Consider the following 21,993-nt stretch of genomic DNA (forward strand, 5'->3'; position numbering starts at 1 on the left):
CCTCTTCAGAAAATGTGGCTTTGGAGATGGCCAAAGACATGGGTGGAATTTTGGCAGAAGAGGATGTAAGGAATTTAAAAACTGAGTCTAAAATTCATATAAAAATGCAAAGGATCCCAAATATCCAAAACAACTTTGAACAAGAAAAACAAATTTGGAAGACTTACACTATCTGATTTTCAGACTTTTTTTTATAAAGCTACAGTAATCAGAAAGTATGGTGTTGGTGTAAAACAGGGAAATAGAATAATGGAACCGAATAGAAAGTTCAGAACTAAACAAACACTTATATAGACAATTGATTCTCAAAAGGATGCAGTGGAGAAAAGGATCTTTTCTACAAGTAGTGCTGGAATTGTTAGATAGTGATATGCAAAAAAAAAAATGAACTTTGATCCACACCTCACAAAATATACAAAAATTAACTCTAAGTGGATCATAGATCTTAATAGGAAATCTAAAACTATAAAACAGCTAGGAGAAAAAGCATAGGCTTAAGCTTTATGATCTTGGGTTTGGCAAATATTTCTTTGCTATGACACCAAAAGTATAATCTATTTTAAAAAAAGTAACTGATAGAGTGAACTTTACAAAAATGAAGACTCTTCAAAGCTCTTCTAAACACTGCAAAGCAAATGAAAAGACAAGCCATAGACAGAAGCTATTTGCAAATCATATATCTGGTAAAGGTCTTTCTTTGTGTCTGATCCAGAATAAAAAGTTTTCAAAACTCAATAATAATGCAAACACCTGAAAGAATGAATGAGGCCAGAAAACACACTTCAGTAAAGATATCCAGATGGATAATAAGCATATGAAAATATGCTGATTAAAGATGCCATTAGTCATTAGAGAAATGCTTTTAAAAACCACAGTGAGATAGTAGTACACACACATACTAGAATGTATACGATTAGAAAGACCGACCTTACAAAGTGCTGGCAAGGAAATAGAGCAACCAGAACTGATACACACCACGAGGAATTTACAATAGCACAATCATTTTGGAAAACTGTTTAACAGTTTCTTTAAAAATGGTAAACACCAATCTGCCATATAAGCCAGACATTCCTCATCTGATGCTTTAGAAAATAAAAGCATATGTCCATACAAGGATTTGTAACCAAATATTCACTGCAATATTATTTATAATAGCTCAAGTTGTAAACAACCCATGCATCCATCAAGAAGTAAATGAAGAAACAAAGGATGGTCTATCCAAACACTGCTCACAATAAACTATTCAGGAAAAACTCAGCACTAAGCAATACTCTGCTATAAGAAAAATAAGCTATTAATACAGGAACACAGATGACTCTGAAAATAATTACACTGAATGAAAAAAGTCAGACAACATAGAGTAGATACTGCATGAATCCATTCATACAATGATCTTGAAAATGCAAACCAGTATGTTGTGATAGAAAGCAGATCAATGGTTTCCAGGGGAATAGATGGGGAGGGAGGGAGGGACAACAAAATGCAGGAGAAGAGTTTTGTGGTGATGGGTATATTCACTGTCTTGAATGTGGTCATGGTTTTTTGGGGATATACTTATGTCAAAATGTATTAAGTTGTACATTTTAAATGTGTGAAAATTATTTTGCCAAGTATACCTCAAAGCTGTCTTAAGAAAAAAGGCACTTCTGTCCTGACACAACTCAGGGCCTGATTGGAGTGAGATGATCAGTCCCTCACCCTGTCTGCCTAACGGGAAGGTAGAAAACCTCTTACAGAAGATAAGATATGGATTTTTCATTTGCAATGTCTGCCATGTAATAAAGAATTTCTAGACATGAAACATGTCAAGACTATATGATGGATAAAATGAGAATAATAAATATTAGACAAAGGATGCAAACCCCAGGTGATGTAGGCATCAGAGTTACCAATAAAGGCTATAAAATACTTTTAATACATTGAAGAAAATAAGGAAATGATGGGAGAATATATAACAGGGTCAAGACTTTCACCAGAGAAATATACTGGAATGTATTTTTAAGAAAAATCAAACAGATACTCTAGAACTGAAGCTTTCAGCTCTGGAAACAGGTAAACAGAGCTAATTAGGATCCCTTTTAAGTAAAACTTTCAGTAATGCCGGATAAAATACAACAAAAGTAACACAGAGCTAACTATGGAGAGAGAAGTTCCCAGGTGACAATACAAAGAGGACACTTAACGCCAAAATGGTAATCTTGTGAGCTGATGCCACTGCACCCTGGAGGGAAGGGGTTTTCATCTGCACATAAATAGGGATACAATGTCCATTTAGGAAACAGAGTCCATACCAGATGTAGAAGAGTCTTCCTTTATAGAAACCTCTGCATAAGACGTATTGGAAGACTTGCCTCTTCACTGAAAGGGAGACTCAAAGTTCTCCACATGTGCACACAGGAAAGGGGTGAAACAACCGGTTCTCTAGGGAAAAACAAAGTCTCCCTTAAAAAAATCTAATCTCCACGCCCCTGCTTTATATGAATGTGGAATCCAAATTGATACTCCACTGAAGATTCTGGAATTCCCAAACCAAAAAATATAATAATTCAAGGTTGATCATATCACCTGGAGCCTTAGGATAAGCAACACAAAATTGTTCTCTAGGGAAACTTTAAAAACCAAGATGTAAGGGACAATCATAGGAAAAAAAATGTACTCACTATAGAGAAGCTCCCACAACTCTACACACACACAGACACACAACTAAAAACAGAAGGAAATCAGTGCCACTGGGAAGAAAGATCTAACCATAAAACACAAGATGATTAATATTCCAGAGCCTAAAATTATGAAACAATCTAAGAGAGAGCATAAAAGAAGTATGAATGAATCATTAAAAGATAAAATGAATCTTATATAACATAATGAACAATCAGGACATCATGAAAAAGAAAACAGATCAATTTTTAAAGAACCAAACAGAATTTATGGAAACAAAATACAGATATCATTTGGTATATAAAATTCAATGAATGGGTTAAGTAACATTTTAATCTTCAATATCTAGGGTGTTCATTAAAATTCAACAGTAATCTCTAAAGTAATTGTTTAAAAAGAGAATAAAAATAAAGAAGTCAAAATGAAGAACGCAAAATAGGCCGGTCACTATTCTAAGTTCTTCATCTATTTTATCACTTAATGCTCACAGTCTTTGAGGCGGATAGTACCACTTTTTGTACATGAAGAAAGTGAGTCTCAAAGGGATTACATATACTGGTTACATGGTTAGCGAGGGAGGGAAACAAGCCCGGATAGGCTGTCTCTAGACGCCATGCTCTTAACCATGACTGCAAGGTATATAACAGGCAGGAGAAAAGCAGAGCAAAGCAAATAGAATTCACAAAACAAAATGCCAGAAATAAAACATCATCACTAATCACAATGTATTTAGATGAAATAAATAATGAGTTAAAAGGTTTACAGATTTCATTTGTTTACCTGAGACAAAGCAGAATTAAAACTTAAAACTGGTTGAAAGCTTAGAAGAATAACAGAAAGAAGTCAAAAGTTACAGCCAGAAAAAGAGACACCTGAGAAATACTAATCAATGGAAAGGGAATCACTCAAGCCTCCCTCAGGTTCATAGGTACCTGAAACCCACCTTGGCCTGACACTTACCAGCTCTGTGCCTGAGCGAAACTCTCAGTCCCCCAGAATCTTTGTTCACTCACCTGTGAATGAAAGGAACGATCCCTCCTTCCATCCGGCCAATTTGTATTGACTGCTGTGCCACGGGTACAGGTCAAGCCACCTGAGGTCCTTCAGTGAACAAATAAGGATCCTTGTCCCTGTAGGACTGAGGAGGAGCAGAACATAAACTACAGTCGTGACAGTCATGTGAAATATATGGTATTCTAGAAGATGATAGAAATAATATGATCAGGGAGAGGGGGTTTCTGGGGCAGAGGCAAGGGGAAGGCAGTTTCCAGGTTAAAATGAGATGGCCAGAGCTGGCCTCACTGAGGACCTTGAGAACGGGGTGCTAGTTGCTGAGCTCCATCTAACACAGCACCGCACACTGGGTGATGTGAACCACAGAGGCTCACTGTCTCACAGCCCTGGGTGCGGGGAGTCTGCAGGCAGGGTGTCAGCAGGGCAGGCTCCTCCTGAGGGCTGGGAGGGAGAGGCTGGTCCAGGCCTCTCTCCTTGGCTTGGAGACGACCGTCTTCTCTCCACATCTCATCACGTCATCTCCCATGTACACGTGTCTCTCTGTCCACATTGCCCCTTTTTATCAGGACACAAGTCATACTGGATTAGGGCCCACCCTAATGACCTCTTCTTAACCAATGACATCTGCAACAACCCTATTTCCAAATGGGGTCATGTTCTGTAGTCCTAGGGTTTAGGACTTCAGCATATGAGTTGGACAGAGACCGGCCAGGGCAACAGGCCTGTGGGTGCATGTCTGATATCCCCAAGGGACAGCAGGGAGGCCAGTGTGCCTGGAGCAGAGTGAGCCAGGGAGAAAACCGGAGATGAGCTCAGCTTGGGGAGGGGGAGGAAAGCTGTAAGGTCACCATAAGGACTCTCGCTTCTTCACTGAGTGAAATGAGAAGCCATTGCAGGATTTTGAGCAGAGAAGATGACACCCAGGGTCTCAATCATGCCTGACTTAGGTGATGAGGATGAAAATATTTAGGCTTTTGAGCTGATAATAGTTAGACTACATGTTGGACATTGAGTTGATGTTGTAGTAAATGAGACTCTGGAGGGTGTTGGGATGAGGTGGATGCATTTTGCATGTGGGATGGACAAGAACCAGTGGGGCCAAAGGGAAGAACTCGGTAGAATAATGGACCCCAATATGTCCACGGTCTGATCCCTAGAACCTAGGAATGTCACTGTGCATGGCAAAAGGGACTCTGCAGGTGTGACTGTCAAGGACCTTGGGATGGCAGATCACTGTGGGAAAGCAAACATCATCACGGAGGTCCTTAGAGGAGAGAGGCAGATTGGTCAGAGAGAGAGATGTGATGTGGCAGCAGAAGTCACAGTGACACAGGGCCCTGGGCCAAGGAGTGTGAGCACCTCTGCAAGCTTGGAAAGGTAGTAAGATGAATCCCTCCCAAGAGCCTCAGTGTGGAACGTAGCCTTGGCCACACGTTGGTTTTAGCCCACTGACATTGACTTTTCATTTCTGCATCCTAGAACAGTGAGACAATGGATGTGTGTTACTTTAAGCCACTGAGTCTGTGGTCCTTTGTTACAACGGCAATAGGAAAAGAGCTCAGGAACCAACATGAACATGAACCCCAGGCTGCCTGCTGTGCTGGCAGGAAGTCCTTTGTCTCTGACCCTGGGGGAGTGTCCTGTCTTCTGGCAGCATCCACAGACTACCTCATGCTAACCTGGCAGCTTGCAGGGGGTCAAATCTTAACCCTGCACAGTTCTTGATATTTAGTTAATAAAAAAGATGGTGTCATCATGGGTATTTTTCCATCTTTTAAATACACTTCAGTCTTCTAATTGAGAGACTGTGTAAATAGTTTTCAATCTTAATAATAAATAACTGTGGTTTTATTTGGTTACTTAAATTATTAATAATAATATTCACATTAGTAAAAGTTATTAAAATCAACATTTTTCAATGAAAATATCAAATTTCTTTTTGCATGAACATGTATTAACTACAAGAAATGTTCCATGCTTTCTTCTACGATTTAGTGTTAGAGCCTTAAAGAATAATATTTTCCTCAAAAGATATTATGGTGAGGGGATTTCTTTTGGTGGTACAGTTCCTACATAAAATCTGGTGCATGGCTCAGGCCACTGGGAACCTAGAGATGATAGAAATAAGGAGGCATTATAAACACAGAACAATTTTTAAAGGAATTAAAAAACTGGATGTGTGAAAACAAAGAATCAAAGAATATTCTGGTGAAATAAAAGTATTTTCCAGCTTAAGCAAGACACTGGGTGAATAAATCTAAAATGAAAAAACCACCCAGAGATTAGCAGCGAGTCATGCATGCAGTGTGACTGATCAAAACCAAGTTGTTTCCAAACCAGTGTGCAGGCTTGATGCCTTCATGAATCAAATCTGAGTGGCACCAGGCCACCTTGAATACATGTTGATGAGGTATTTATAAGCCCTTCACCATCCCAGCTCAAAGCCCACACACGAGCCACAAGACCATCACCTACACATCTGCAAAACACACAGCATGGTGAATAGCACTTTTCTTGTTCAGTAGCCGGTGGCAGGGCACTGTGAGCAGACAGATATACAGGGACACAGAGACACAGAGGCACCTCCCCTCACTCAGCTGATAACCTTCCGTGCATTCCTGGGGACAGGATTGTCATAAAATGCACCATGGATTGATCCTCCTCCTAGGAAAGGAACGGTAGGTCTGTCCTCAGGTTGGAGCAAGGGTGGCCGGAGGATCTCAGAAGAGCTGTTTCAGCACAACCAATAGAATTGTCGGCCACCGTGACCAGGAGAGACAGGTCTCCTGCCATCCCGGTAGGCACTTGGGCTCCTGACAAAAGCTGGGCTCAGTAAAGGGTTGAGTAGAAGGCACAGACCTGAGGGATGCCCCAGCAAGAGACAGGAGGTAGGGCCTGGTTTATACTGCTCTGGGTGTATCCCAGCCTCATCCAAATATGAAATCAGAAATTTGCAAAACAGCAGAGCTGGGATGGATCATCTACTCCAGACTCCTCACCTTACAGTTAAAATTGTGGCAGCCCTGAGAGGCAAAGCAACATGCTAAAGGCAGAGCGTGGAAGTGGCAGCACCAGGTAAAATGCACCGTGCCAACCCCTGTTCAAGGATGCTGACACTGAGTATGTGGGGAAGGTTTCCAAAGAGGAGAATGAGACAGTGTAAACACTTTGTTCCTCCCAAAACCTCAAATATTTTTTTAATGGCACAAAACTCACCTTAACTAGCTCTCTTCTGAGGGGGCTGTCTTCTTCTTCGTCTTTCTGTCTGTCTCCATTTCTTTCTCTCAGACACAAACACATACAATTTTGTGAAAGAGGACTTCCTGCAATACAAAGACAGTATTCATATCTTCAGAAAGACACCTGACAAAGCACGTTTCTCAATTCAAGTCTTTGTGTGAGGTCTGGGCAACTGGCTTATTTTCTAGAACAATTGGTGGTTCGAAAATCAGGAGATCATCTTCCCCAAAGGAAGAGTTCTGGTCCGTGTTGATGAAGCTGGGGATGTCACATTTCATGAGCCTGTTCGGCTCCTCCTCTGGCCACCTGCTGCATCTGATGGCTTCCTGGAGCCGAATATCACTGTAAAGGGCTATGGTTGGGATACCAGCTTTGGCCTTGTCCAAGCGGTCCACTTCATTGATGTAGCAGTGAAAGTGGGACCTAGATTCGTCATTGCCCTGTCAGAGAACCCCTTGGGCACCAGCGGTCTTCCAAAGACTGACACAAATCTGTTCAGTCTGAATCTGTTCTCGGGAGACTCTGCATTGCTATAAAGAAAACCAAAATAAAATATCGCTCACACTCTAGCTCGGTGACCTGAAGAATCATAGTTTTTGCCATCTACTGAGAGCAAATCCCTGCACAGAGCATGCTGACAAGCACTGGAAGTGAAAGACTTCACTTCTGAACACATACAATTAAACCCAAGGCAAAAGTCTCAAGTGAGGGCCCTTGGACAACCCTGAAAAGACATCGCTCCCTGAGAATCCTCAATATTGGTGCCTCGCACACCAGTGATTCTCAGTGGGACACTCAGATCATCTTCATCAGAATTAGTTAAAATGCTTCTTAAAATGCAGAATTCTGGTGTGCACACCCTCAGAGTCTCCAGAGGTAGGGACAGGTAGTCTGTATTTTCATAGCCACCAAGATCACTGAACACGCTCAGGTTTAGCACCGCGGTCTACATCGGGTCACCTGAGCATCGACAATGCTGTCTCACGGGGTGGGGGGGGCCATGTGTGTCAGGGTGCTGTCCTACCCACGTGACTCCCCTGATTCTCAGAACTCACAGTGCAGCCCCATTGGGCAAGAAATACCACCATTTCACAATGCATATGCAAGGCGCCCAACTGACAGATACAATCAGTGATAGGAGAGGGGACAAAACTCAGCTTCCTGATACCTTCTTTCACTTACTGTGGGACGAATGATCAATTCAAGGATAATAAATTAGTGAATGAGTGAATAAGATGACTCTCGTTAGTCCCACGAGTGCCTGGAAGAGTGAGCCTGGGCACACTGAGAACCATAACAGCCCATCTACTTAATTGCCATCCTCCCCAGATCTATGTAAAGGTTACTTCCACCCAGGCAGTGATTCCTGAAGGGCAAGAATCATGTCTGAACACAGTCTCAAATCCAGAACAGAACCTGACAACAATTAGGCTCTGGAGTCTGTGTTTAGCGAGTGTGGAATCTCAGTGATTTCAGCTCTTACACCTTGCCTTCCCATCCCACCCCTCACGATATGGCCCTTATGACCAGCTCTCCCGGGGCTGTGGCCACGGAACCCATTTACAGGACTGGAAGAATCTGATCATATAAACCATCCCCCAGATTATCATCAAGAGTCACCTGCATTTCAGGGATCAGTAATTCCAGAAGCTTTGCAGTTCAGGCAGCTGAGGGATTTTTATATCAGCTCTGTCTTCTACTGTGACTGCCTGGGTGACATCAGACAAGGAATTCTCAAAAGCCTGAGCTCTTCCTTTCAGGAATAATCTAATTAACAAATCTCATTGACCACTCAACAAATGTGATGTGAAGATCAATGATTTACACAGGAGTACAGCATTCACTAGGTCGTGGATTTAGAATCAGAGAAAAATCATTTGAGAAAGATTGACAGAATGTAGCTTTAATGCAAATTTAAGTATTCTTACCTTTCGGTAAATCATCTTCCCCTACTTATCACTTCACTCAAGTTTAAAAGATATTTGAGAACAGGGATGAGTGTGTAAGCAATCTGTGACCCAATAACCTAAAATGTCACCTAGGAAAAAGAGAGGAGTAACACATTTTTAAAAAGCATGGTGAGGATGGTGGGGCCATCCCCAACTCCAGACTAAGAAGCTCTGAGTAATAGCTTTCCTGCCTGCCTGGGGCATCAGCTGATGTGAAAACCCACCCAGAAACCTCACTGTCCAGCAGCTCTTCCATAACACAGGCTACACTTCCTCAGAATTAAGAATTGCGTCCAGTAACCACTTCGCTGAAGAATAAACACAAAGGAGAAAAAGAGTTCTGCCCCTCCCCAGGGGAGAGCCCAGACCTTGGGCTGCATGCACTGCGCCCACCTCCCAGGAGAAGAATAAACTGGAGAAGGGCTTTCTGAGAAACTGGGGCAGCAAAGGTTGAGATGGGAACAAATTGACCAGCTGGCCAGGGACAGCCCCCTTCGTCGCTGCCTTGGCAGCTGCCTCCGCCCCCTCAGCATATCCTGCCCACCTCGGGTGGGTAAGCTGTCAGGGAAACTGTGCTTTGTGACCAGGGGCAAAAGAGGCTGCCCCCAGGGCAAGCTGCGGAAGAGATGGGAGCTAAACCACCAGCTCCCAAGCGGCAGGCTCCATAAACCCGCCAACACCCCGCCGCCCCCGCAACCTACCGCAACCCCGGGGCAATATGACCCGGAGAAGCGTGACCTGGGAACGAGGGGCAGCCACGTCAGGCCTCCAGAGAGATGGGAGCTTATCCTCCAGCTCGCCAGGGGCAGCCCCTCTCTCCTCTCCACCACCTGATCTCACTGAGCCCACCTCCAAGGAGCAACCTGACAGGGTGTGGGGTGTCAGGCGAATCTTGAGCGGGAGAGACCATCCCCAGGCCATGTCAGTGGAGAGGAGAAGATGTGGAACCATTAGGAGGGGCAGCCGGCCGTCGCAGCTGCCTCTGCCCTCGACTGTATCGCGCCAGCGTTCTAGGAGCAAGCTGACCTGGAGACGGGCATCCAGCTTCTTGGGCAGCAGAGGACGCCCCCAGGATTGGCAGCGGGGAAGAGGAGAGCAAATTGACAGGCTCCGCGCTGCAGGTCTTCTACCCCAGCAGTCGCCACCCCCGCACCTTAAAGGCACCACCCAGGGCGCCCCTCCCCCAGCAGGCTGAATGGGACAGGCGTGTCTGGTGATCTGGGGCAGGAGAGGCCACTCCCACACCAGGCCATCGGGGAGACGGGAGCCAAACCACCAGCTCCCCAAGGCAGCCCCCTACCCCCTCAGCAGCCACCACTCTTGCCCCCTGAACTCACGGTGGCCTCCTCTAGGGAGGAGGCTGACCTGGAGATGGACGTCCGGCGAACTTGGGACAACAGGGACCGCCCCCAGGGCAAACCATGAGGGGAAATGGGAGCAAATGGACCGGCTCCATGGGAAAACCTGCCGTTGCTGCCACCACCCCCAACGTACCACGCCCGCCTCCCGGGGTCAGGCCGACTAGGATACACGTGTCTCGTAACCCAGGGCAACAGACCGCCCCCAGGACAAGCAGCGGGGAAGATGGGAGCAAATGGGCCCGCTCCCCCGCTGCAGGCCCCCGACTCCCGCCACCCCTGCACCCTGACTACCCTGCCCCCCACCCCCAGCAGGCAAAGTGGGACAGGGATGTCCTGGGACCTGGCTCAGCAGAGGCCTCCTGCCGGCCACGTGGCACAGACATGGAAGCTAAATCACAAGCTACCCCGGGGCAGCCTCCCTATCCCCGCAGCCACCACCTTACCAGCCCCCTGACTGCACCGCACCCATCTCCCAGGTGCAAGCTCACCTGGAGTCGGACCGCAGGCAAATCTCCGGCGGCAGAGGTCGCCCGCAAGGCCAGGCCGCGCGGGAGAGAAGAAATGGAGCAACTCCCTGGAACGGACCCCCTCCCCCTGCAGCCGCCGCCGCCGCCTCCCAGAATCAAGCTCACCTGGAGACCGGCGTCCCGCCTCTAAGGCAGCAGAAGCCGCCCCCAGGCTCCGCCGAGTGGGAGATCGGAGCGAATTGGCCAGCTTCCGCGCCGCAGCCCCCCTACCCCCGTGGGCCCCGCACCTTAATGGCACCGTCCCAACTCCCCACTCAGCAAGCTGAGTGGGACAGGCGTGTCCGGCCACCTGGGGCAGCAGAGGCCGCTCCCAGGCCCGGCAGCCGGGAGAAGGCAGCTATTCCACCAGTTAGCCAGGGGCAGCCCCGCTCCGCCCCCTTGCCGCTGCCACCGCCCCCTGACCTAACCGCCCCACCTCCTAGGAGCAAGCTTACCTGGAGTCCAACATCTGGCGAATCTCCGGCGGCCAAGGTCCCCCCAGGCCAGGCTGCAGGGAAGAGAAGAAATCGACCGGCTTGCCCGGGCAGCCTCCCACCCGCTGCCACCGCCGCCGCCTCCGCCGCCCCAAACCATTGCACTAGCCTCCCGGGTCAGGCTGACTGCAAGGATGTGCACTTGCCTTCTAATCCTGGCCACGTGCCTGAGCACCTCCCTGCATCCCTACACTCCCTGCACCTCTGCATCCCTGCCACTATCTGCACTTCTGCACTGCCTGCACTTCTGCACCCCTGCACCCCCGCATCCCCTGAACTGCCTGCGCCCTCCACAGCCCCTGCACCCCTGTCACCAGTTACACTTTTGCACTGCCTACACTCCTGCACTCCTGCATGTCCCACACACCACCTCTTGGGCCTGTGGCAGAGTCTCTGCTGTTAGACCAACGCACAGGAACTCACATCTTTGCCAGTATATGATGCATCAGTGGGCGTCTGGGGTTGGATGCAGGAAGGTACATGTTCCCGGTCACTAGCCTGGGCCACTAGGGTGATCTCTCTGAGGTCACCAAGGACGGGCTCAGAGATGCTGTTTTCCGGGAAGAGAGGAGTTGAAACAGGTCTTGAGGGCAGAGCTGTGCTCACCAGGCCGTCCACGCTTCATGTTTTACACAGGGCTTCGGAGAAGTAAAATGGATCCGGCCAAGTAAGACCGGCCTGCTGTACGCCCACCTCAGTCCTGGGCTCTGAGTCAGACCGACTGGCTCCCACCCTCACGGCCCAATTTGGGTACCTGAATGGTCCCTTTGAGGCATCCCATCAGTTCTCAGGAAGAAGTCTGGCTGCTTCCACCCCATGGCCCTCCCTCCTGTGCTGGCCTCAGGAAGTTTCCTTATTTGGAGAAGAAGGCAGCCCACCCCCTACCCCACCCCTCACCATGCTCTCACCCAGGCTGCTGCTCTCTCTGCCCATCAGAGTCTGGAAAGCCATCCCTCTTCAGTTATGTCCCTTCTGAGATGGACTTGCTTCCACTCAATTGTAGGCGAGGATGCACCATGGAATGCACTGGGTAAGAGAGCCAAAATAAATAATTTCTTCTGTGAGGTTTTCTGTTTATCTACTGGGATGGGCTGTGTGTAGTTTGCTATAGCTATTGATGTGAGAGGCTAAAACTGCCTGTGTGTCCTTGTTTTCATCTCCCTGCTGTCTTTGGGTTTTCCCTTGACACTCCTGAGACATTTACTTCTTTTAGTTTTATTCCTGTTATTGCACAGGGGCCCTACTGACATGGAGGTAAGGTGTTGGGGGAGCAGGACAGAGCAGGGAATCTGTAGTCCTGTGATTAGTTCTCATTGAGCCTGTGCCCTGAGCTGTGACCTCCACAAGTGTGTCTCTTTCCCCCCACCCCAATTTGGGTGAGACAGAAGGGATTTCCCTTCTCCCAGGTTGGTTAGGCTCTGGTAAAATAATTTCTCATTAAAAAAAAAACAAACAAAAAACAACTTCCCCAAATGAAACAGAATGTTTTGGGTATATTTCAATAGAGTTATTTTCTCCTTTCCAGGCAGGAAGCATGAGGAGTTATCCTCTGAGGCCTTCATTCTGAGAACAGGACACGGTCCTGGAGGTAAAATGCATGAAAAAGAGCAGGGGGCCCCTCTGACTGGCCCCCTGGAGTTGTCCCACTCGGACTTCCCCACGCTGAGACTTCCACTGGCCTCAGGGACCTTTTAAATCTGCCTGCCCTGGGGGTTGTTACAAAAGCGGGTTCTGCCCTGGGAGCTGTGACTCGCCAAGCCTGCCTGGCTGCCTCTCTGTGTTGGGAGCAGATTTTCCCCTCATTTTTCTGGGATCTAAGAAGTACAGTGGGATTGCAGCTCCCTCAGCTCTGGTGTTGTTTTCAGGACAGAAGGAGAAATTTCTGAGCTCCACACGAGCTGGAATAAAGGCTGGAATCCTCCCCTCCTCTGCCTCCGTGCAATAAGTGGCTGTGGTTCTAGCCGAGTTTCTGAAGATGTGGATTTAAACACACACATCCCAGCCCCTACAGGAGCACAGAGTCCCATAAATACCCCCAGTTTCCACTGGTAACTACTGAGCCGATGGGGACACGGGTTTCGGGACCACAGAGGCCTGACTGCACTACTTGCTCCATGGCCTGTTAACGTGGTTGCTCTGGGTCTTGTCTGAAGTGGCTTGCTTACCGCACCTGGTACATGGGAAACACAAAATAAGTACTAGAACCTTCACTTTTTCTCCCTCCAGGGCCTTCAAACATACAAAGTATTAAGTGAACTCAGACGGCCTAGTCACCGCAATGAGGTGCGTCCAGCCTGGCTCTCCTGAGTGATGGGCACTGACTTGCACCTTAACTCGGAACAGTAGGGGAACCGCCTTCCTCTAACTGGGCCTCTCCCCACACCAGGCACGCCCTCAGCTGAGAAGGGGCCAACTCCCCCATTGAGGTGTGTGCTGGTGGCTTCAGTGTGACCTGACCCTGCCGGGATGTGAACCTGCAGTGAGTGAGGTGGAGGGTCGGGTGGAGAGGGGTCCCTTCTTGGGTGGCAGGGGGCCCGGTAGCACCCAGCCCGGCCTGGTGCCTGGGGTTCCCTAACACCTCCTACAGCTCCTGGGTTGGCTCCGGTCCTGGCCAATCCATACACCCTCCCAGCATCTTCTCATTAAGTCCCTTTTTGCTTTTATCAGCGAGAAGTGGCTTCTGTTGCTTGTTCAATGAAACAGTACATAGGGAAACCAGACTATTTCTAACATCAGTAAAATACCAACCTCAGTTATCTCGCCAGGCAGACCGTGCAGCACAAAGGCCTGCACAGGGCTGTGCGAACGGCTTACGTGAAGGGTCCTCATCATCTGTCTTCAGAGATGCAGAAGCTGGTGGTTCGGGTAAAACCTCAGGGAGGGATTGAGGAATCCAAAGCTGGTTGGTTTCAAAGGCTAACTGGTCAGACCAGACCCCTGAGCTGTGGTCAGAAGCCTAGCTCAACATCACGCAGACTCAGCACCCTAAGTGCCAGGTGGCTGTGGTGGTGTTCCCTTTGCAGGCTCTCATTGGGGATTCACTGTAGCCCCTTAAATGCAGCAGAGATTCCAGCCCCCTTAGCCCCCACCCTGCGTGTTCCATGACACAAATCCCGGGAGTGTTTAATTTTCATCTTTGTTTAGGAGGATGAAGGTGGGGCAGGAGGAGACATAAATTCATACTGACACAAGGTCACAGCCAGTACCTCCTCCTTGGAGAGATATGTGCTCCCAAAGTGGTGGCTGGGGGGCTGGGCGGAGACCCTCCACTGGTCCCAGAGGGACTCCCTCATCTGGCCACAACTGATGGGTTGGACAACAGATCCAGATGGAGACAGAGCATCTTTCCTGGGAATTTGGAACTGACACACAGAAATCAAGTTCACTCATCTGGGGATTGGCGAGGGTGAGGGGCGGTGGTTGGAAGTCAAATGAAACCAGAGCATGAGAGAAAGTTAGAAGTGAAAGAGAGAGAGACAGAGAGACTGAGCTTGTGAGAGCAAATAGTCAGAAAGAAGGAAAACAATCAGGGGACAGAGGAATTCCAGCTCCTGACTGTCTAGTCTGTCCTAGCCCATCAACGACCCCACGGGATGGTTAATAAAATTCCAGTTTTGCAGATAAGGATAAAGGCTGAAAGAGGTGGGGGCTGGGTTTGGGTGCACAGTTAATTCAAGTGCCGCTGTACCCCTCATTTCCCATTGCCTGAAGGCACTGTAATCCTCACTGGGACCCCTGCGGTCCCCTGACAGCCCAGCATCCTGATCAAATGGCCCCTGCGGGAGTGGGAACCCCTCTGAGCGTGAAGAGTTCCCTGAACCGAGATGCCATGCATCAGCAGGCTCCTGCACACCCCAGGTTAACATCTCCCCAGCTGTGCAGTCTCCCGACCCATTTCCCTCCCTGCCAGGCACCCCTTCCTTACCACCGAGTGTACTGCAGGAATTCAGACACAGGGATGCCCAAAGCAACACGAGCCCACCAGCTATACAAACAGCAGACTCCCAGCCCCACCTGGGTTCCGAGGGGACAGTAGGCGTCCTCAGCTTCCATGTGTCTAAGACAATCTTCTTCAGCTGGAGGTTATAGAGAAAAATAAAAGGTCCAAAACATAGTTCAGTGAGGAATTCCTCCAAGGACCTGACTCCAGAGACTACAACCAGGGGTCCCTACCCCCCGGCCTTGGGGTGAAGGTGGATTATTGATCAGCACAACCTCCGGTGGCCCAGCTCCTCAACTTGGCTGCCCAGAGTGGGCTGGGGGAATGGGTAAAGCCAGGGCACTCAGGAAGAGCACAGAGGACCTGATCTCCCCTCTCCGCACTTGTAAACCCTTCCTCAAATCTCAAGGCATCTGACAGAGAGCAGCCACCACAATAAGGAGATGCTCCCATCTCTTCACTCACTCCAGTCTGTTCACTTACGTGCTGAGCATCCACTGGGTCCCAGGACATGACACATAGGATGGCCGATGGGACAGGCTTGGTCCTTCCCCCTGGATCCTGTTCAATCTGATGGAAGAATGATCACTCATAAAGAGTTTCTCAAAATTATACAGAGACCAAAGACAAACTGCAGAGTGAACCAAATTTAAAAATATATATGAAGATCCCCCAGTCTCCCCGCCTAAGGTTAACAGCATAAAGCAAAAAGATCTTGCCTTTGATCACCAAGGAAGTTGTCACCCCCTCTCAGGTGGACAGGACAGTTATTCTTTGAGCAGGACACAGAAGTGCTCCATCGGATTGGACCAGGGTATCTACAGTCATTCAGCAAATGTGTATAAGCTCCTACTACGTACGGGAATCTCCTAACTAGACCAATTCACAAGGTTCTCGGGCTTTATCAGTCAACAAAATAGACATGACTCCCCATCACTGGGGGCTCAGAGTTGTAGTAGAGGAAACAGGCAGCATGTTGGGGGTAGTAAGAGCTTGGAAAAATTAAAAAAAAAAAGAGTGATATGAGCAAACTCCGGTGATGGCGGTGGGGTGGGAGGCAGGCAGGAGGGAATAAGGCAATCCTGGCAGATCTCAAGGAGTAATGAACTTGAAGCAGAATGGATCCGGAGGAAGAAGGAAGAGCCGGAGCCAGAGGCCCCCTGAGTGAGGGGGAGAGTGTGGGCAGAGAGGCAGAGCACGCCGGGTCCTGAGGCCTTTGTGACGACTTTGGCTCCTAATGAAATGATGACCCGTTTAGTGAGTTTTGAGGGGAGGGGTGATATAGTCCAACTTAAGCTTTTGTGTTTGTGTTTTTTTGTGGGAGGTAATTTATTTATTTTAATGAAGGTGCTGGGGATTGAACCCAGGATCTCTTTTTTTTTTTTTAACATTTTTTATTGATTTATAATCATTTTTGAACCCAGGATCTCTTGCATGCTAAGCATGCGCCCTACCACTGAACTAAACCCACCCCATCAATGTATGCTTTTGCAGGCTCCCTCTGACTCTGTGTGGATGAGAGATTGTAGGAAAGCAAAGATGGAAACAGGAGGCTATTGGTGTCCAGGAAGGGCTGAAGGTGGCTCTTAGGAGGGCGGGGAGCAGGGAGCAGGTGGTTAATGAAGACAGAATACCCAGAATTTTCTAACAAGCTGGACTTGCTGTCTGTGTGTGTAAGAGAAAGACAGAAAGAACATTGTTCCAACATCTGGACCTGGACAATGGGAGGGATGTCCTCTCCATCCACAAGGGATGGGACAAGGTGGGGCTGAGCAGGTTGATAGGGGCTGGTATCAGCTCAGTTCTTCAATGTCATGGTTAAGGGGTGTATTACATATTGCCACAGAAATGCCTAATAGGTAGAGGAGTCTGTTTTCTTTTTCTATTTAACATTTAAAAAATATAATTTAAATGTATTAATTGTATTATGTGAATGATTTGGGAAGTTTGTTTCATGCCAAGGTATATGTTATATATCGCCAAATGGAAAATATATCAGAAAGGGGAGAAATGAGGGCTTTCACATAAACTGACTGTACATAACGTAGGTAAAATTTCAATAAAACCAGTCTTCAGTGCAAAAACCTCATCTTGGTGTTACATAAAAATAAATGAAAAAGGACTATGTTAATGTATCATTATTTCATGTTACATAATAGCCCCAAACAAACACACTGTTTAACTATGAGGCTTGCAGAAATGCTATTTGCTTTTTTCACATAAATACAGAAATGCAGAAAGGTTCTAAGGTAGAATAAGCATCTTAGTGGAAATAATACAGATTTGAGCATTTTACATGATATATATATTTATTGATACAAAATTTGGAAAAGTAATTACATAGTAGAACATATGTATGAATGTGAAAGCAAGATTAATGAAAGAAAAAGAATGTGAGTCTCAGGGATAAAGGTCCAGATGGAAAGGGCAAATCAGGGAGTTTTGGAGAAATCGAGAAATTGATGGCATGCCAATTTCCAAGGCTGGGTTGCTTCCACCAAAGGAATAGCAGAGAGAGAGATGAGAGGCCCAGGAGCCAACCCTGGGGCACACCCACAGTGTATGTTTGGGAAAAAGAGGAGACATTGGCAAAGGACCAGCAAGTAGACCAAAAGCAGAAAGCAGACAGAGCGATGGGCTGGAGTTTAAGTGAAGCAGGAACACGGGGGAGGAGGGATGGAAGAGCTGGGTCAAATGCTGCCTAGGGTCTACGCATGATGAGGACTGAAAATTGACCGCTATATTTAGCAACGTGTGGTCACTGATGGCCTTGACAGGGCAGTTTCCATAGAGCGAGGGATCAGGGGAAGAGCCAGAGTGGGTGTAAAAGGGGATGGCTCAAGAGAAGATGCAGACAGTGAGTTTAAACAACTCCTTAAAGATTTGCTGCAAAGACACAGGGTGGCAATTGGTGGGGGTGAATTAGGGTCAAGGAGTGCTGTTTGTTTCTTTTAAGAAGATGGACGTTTTTATACTGATGGGAGCCAACTAGCAGGAGAACAAAATAGATGAGGTAGTGAAAGAGAGGATGGTTTTGGGAGTGACAACCCAGAGAAGATGGGAGGGATGGGAGGGATGGGGCCCTGGGGACTTTTCGAAGAATTGGCTTTCGATGTCACCTGTAATAAGAGGTGGGGCACCGAGAGTGAGGTCACAGACAACACTAGGTGAGCGGATGTGCTGGGAGTTGCTTGTGAAACTTCTCTTCTGTTGGCTTGTTTGCTTGTTCAAAGTAGAAAAGTAACCTTACCAGCTGAGGGACGAGGAGGAAGAAAGAGTTACTGGAGCCATGAGAAGAAGATAAGAAAGAGCCTTCCAGGGAGAATGGGACAGTGAAAAGAGCAGGGGGAGATGGGGGAGTGCACTCCCAGAAAGTTACATTTTCTCTTTGACGTCCCCAAATGTGTGATGTGTGATTACCCTTCCTGCTGTCTACGAAATAAAAATTAAGTATGGTTCAGAGGAAATGCTATTTCATTCTAAGAGGCTATCTGTTTCTCAGGAATGGCCATCTTAAACTGCAAATATTACAAAAAATGTTGAAAAGATGAACCTGTGTACCTAAAATCCCCTATTTTCTATTAATCTGGTTACTATTTAATTCCCCTATCAATAACTCATAACCAATACTGCCATGATGGAGGTACACTGATGCTTAAAAGGAAATGAGATCTGTATCCTTTTCCTAAATTCCATGGCTTCCTTAATATACAGTTCCCCTTGGAATTTAGGAATGTCTGGTATAAGAAGTGAGAAACAGTCTGAGAAAATCCCGGCTCAGAATTACACAGCACAACCGCATCTCAGAAGTATATACAGCCGTAAAGAATTTTAGAAGCAAAACTCCGTAACTACTCTTAAAGACTTTTGCAAACCTGGGCCTGCCCAGATGTTTCCAAACTGGAAAGTGACTCCAATCACTTGCCTGGTACCGGACCAGAGGCTGGCCAGCCTTTTCTGTAAAAGCGAGAGAGTAAATATTTTCAGTTTTGCAGATCATTTTGTTGTAACCATGCAGGTCTGCAATAAGAAAGCTAAGAGCACTGGGAGACAGGAAACAAATGGGCATGCCCACACCCTCCCTTCCACTCAGGGCAGCTTCTCTGTGGTGGGCAGTTTTGCCACAATGACTTGCTTCTTTGTTTCCATTGGTTTCTTTGTTTCCACCTTACTGCTCAAGCTCAGAAATTCAGGTGGTCCTGGTCCTTCAGCATCCATGCAGAGAGAAGGCTGAGCGGGGTTGGGAACCCCACCTGATGGAGAAGAGAGATTGCTGGGAGGGACACTACGGTGGCCACCATGACACGAGACAATCACACCTTCTGGGGTGAAAGGGAATGAAGACAAGGGAGGGACAGAGCAGTGGGAACCCTAGGTCACCTGCCAGGCTTTCTCTCCCTCCACAGCCACCCTGGGTGCCTGGGGGGTGTTGGGATTCAGCTACGGTGATTAGGCTGAAGGGACTCAATATAAAGGACCATCCAGCTCCTCACTAGGTTCCAAATGCAGCCCCTCAAAGTCCACCCTCTGAGTTTCTGGAACTCAGCTGGAAGAATAAATGAGCAGGCCAGATCCAGAGCCCAAGCCAAACACGACGGTGGTCACGTGGGGTTGTAACCCCATGCTCAGTGGTAGGGGACGCCTTGCAAATCTGCAGAAATCCCTGTTCCACCTCATTCCTGGGGGAAACCCCAGATCTCCTTCTGCTCTCTCTGTTCTTCTCTTGATGTTATTGTCCTGGATGGATGCAGAGTCTTTGAACCTGGCCCTCCAAACGTACATAAGCAGCCTGTTTGATAAAACAAATTATGCACTTTTTCACATTTGCCAGTTTTTTGATTCCAGAAATTTTGCGGGACTCATTCTCACAGTCTCCTGTGCCCCCACCACTTGGTGGCCCTCTGCTCATGGAAACACCATTTCCCACAACTGCACCCTGCCTCCCAGCTGGTCAGAGGGGAATGTCCCAAAAAGACACAGGTGTTTGTGAGGATCCTGCCCCCAGCAGAAAGCCTACTCCTGGAGCCACGGACAGGGATCTGGCCTCCTGAGCCGCTCAGCTCTAATTCAAAGCCTAAACTGGGGGCCCCGAACATTGCTGAATGACTTTCTGAGTCACCTGGACTGGAGGGGCATGATTTTTCTTTCCAGGATTGGATGTAGCGCAGCCTACATTTTCAGGGCTGACATTGACGATGGATCTAGTTCCCCCCTCTGCACCGCAGGAAGGAGAGGCCCTTCCATCCCACAGCTTGGAAACCCAGCCCAGGTAAGTTCTGAAGCAGTGTATCACTGCCAGGTCCAGTATCCCTGCAGAGTGGCCTCTGTCCCTGAATGAGCCCCTTCCCTGGGCCTTTCCTGCCCTGACACAACCACACCCCAGTCTGTGCCAGAGATCTGGGGCTCTGTGTGTCCAGGGCACACAGTTGGGACCTGAGCCAGGTGTCCCCTGGGCCTCAAGGGGGAGAGGTCTGCCTCTGCATCAGGGGAAGGTGATCCCTCATGGCTGGCAGGACGCTCTCAATATGGACCTCCAGGAGCCCAGGGAGAAGTTTCCCTGCAGGTGTTAGAAGCCATCATCAGGAGGGCAGGCCCCTCTTTGTGCAGACCATCCCGCAGTGCTGGGCCCACGTGCTGACCACAGAAACCTACATGTCCCCAGGTTACCCCAGGCAACCTCACAAATTCGTCACTTGGTGACCTGGGTACCACGGGCTCATTGGCCATCCCATGAGGGTGGTCCTTGCAGGCATGGTCTCCAGGTGCTCCCGTTAAGAAATCCCCCTGGGTTTCTATGGTCACAGAGCCCACACCAGAAGATTCTAGTCCTGCAGTGACCACCACAGCAGTCACCTCCCCTGTGCATGTCCAGGAACAAATGACAGCAATTTATTGCCAGGAATCGTGATGAAAAAGGGGGTGGGATTCCATACTAATTTTAGGATCCTGGTAATTCACTCTGCACCCCAAAAAGCATCCATGAGAAATGTGTTTATTGGGATATCTGTGCCCCTAGAAGAGCTGTTCCTCAGGGCTCCTGGGACCCTCCAGCCCCTCTCAAGTTTCTCAGAGCTTGGGTCTAAATTTCTATCTCCCTCCTTTGGTGTACAGCCACCTGTGTCTCGTGATCACAGGTCACTTTATTGCATGACATGGCATGTTCTTAGTTCTCGTCCTCCACCCCTGCACTAGACTCCCACGATGTTCCCACTGACCCTTGGCTCCCTGGGTGGGTCAGGGGGCCCTAAGTCTGCACCCTTCACTCTCCTCCTCTACCCCCAACTCTGAGGCCACCCCTAGGTGGACTGGAAGGTGTTTGTAAATGAGTCTTACACAAGGACATGACTGGACAAAGCAGGGCTCCACCCCCGGAAAGCACACCTGCTCCCTTCTCTGATGAGGACCCCACAGCCCCACATTGCCTCCAGGGGTCTACTCAGCACACAGTCCCCCAGTTCTGGGCAAGGCGTCTCCCTGGAATCCTTGCTTCCAGGCAGAGTCTCTCTGTCCTTCTGAGTTTAGAGTTGTTCCCATGTTCCTGAGCACCAAGGTGCCCAGCACAGACCCTTCACTGACCTGGAGAGACAAGGAAGATATGTGGCCACAGGTATCACAGGACACACCTGCTGGGACCCTAGGCCAAAGGGCCATCCTTCTGCCTTCTCAGGTGTGGATCCCATGGTACCTTTTTGCAGGGGGCCCAAATGGGGAGTGGGGCCCAAAGCAGTTCATGGGGCTCTCTGGGCAGGGAAGACTTGGGCCAGGCAGCCTTGCCTGGTTTCCCTCCTGGGGCACTCTGAAAACCCCTGCTCCTCTGGCTGTGGCTGGAGG

Source organism: Camelus dromedarius, chromosome 35, assembly GCF_036321535.1.
Source record: "Camelus dromedarius isolate mCamDro1 chromosome 35, mCamDro1.pat, whole genome shotgun sequence".
NCBI classification, from domain to species: domain Eukaryota; kingdom Metazoa; phylum Chordata; class Mammalia; order Artiodactyla; family Camelidae; genus Camelus; species Camelus dromedarius.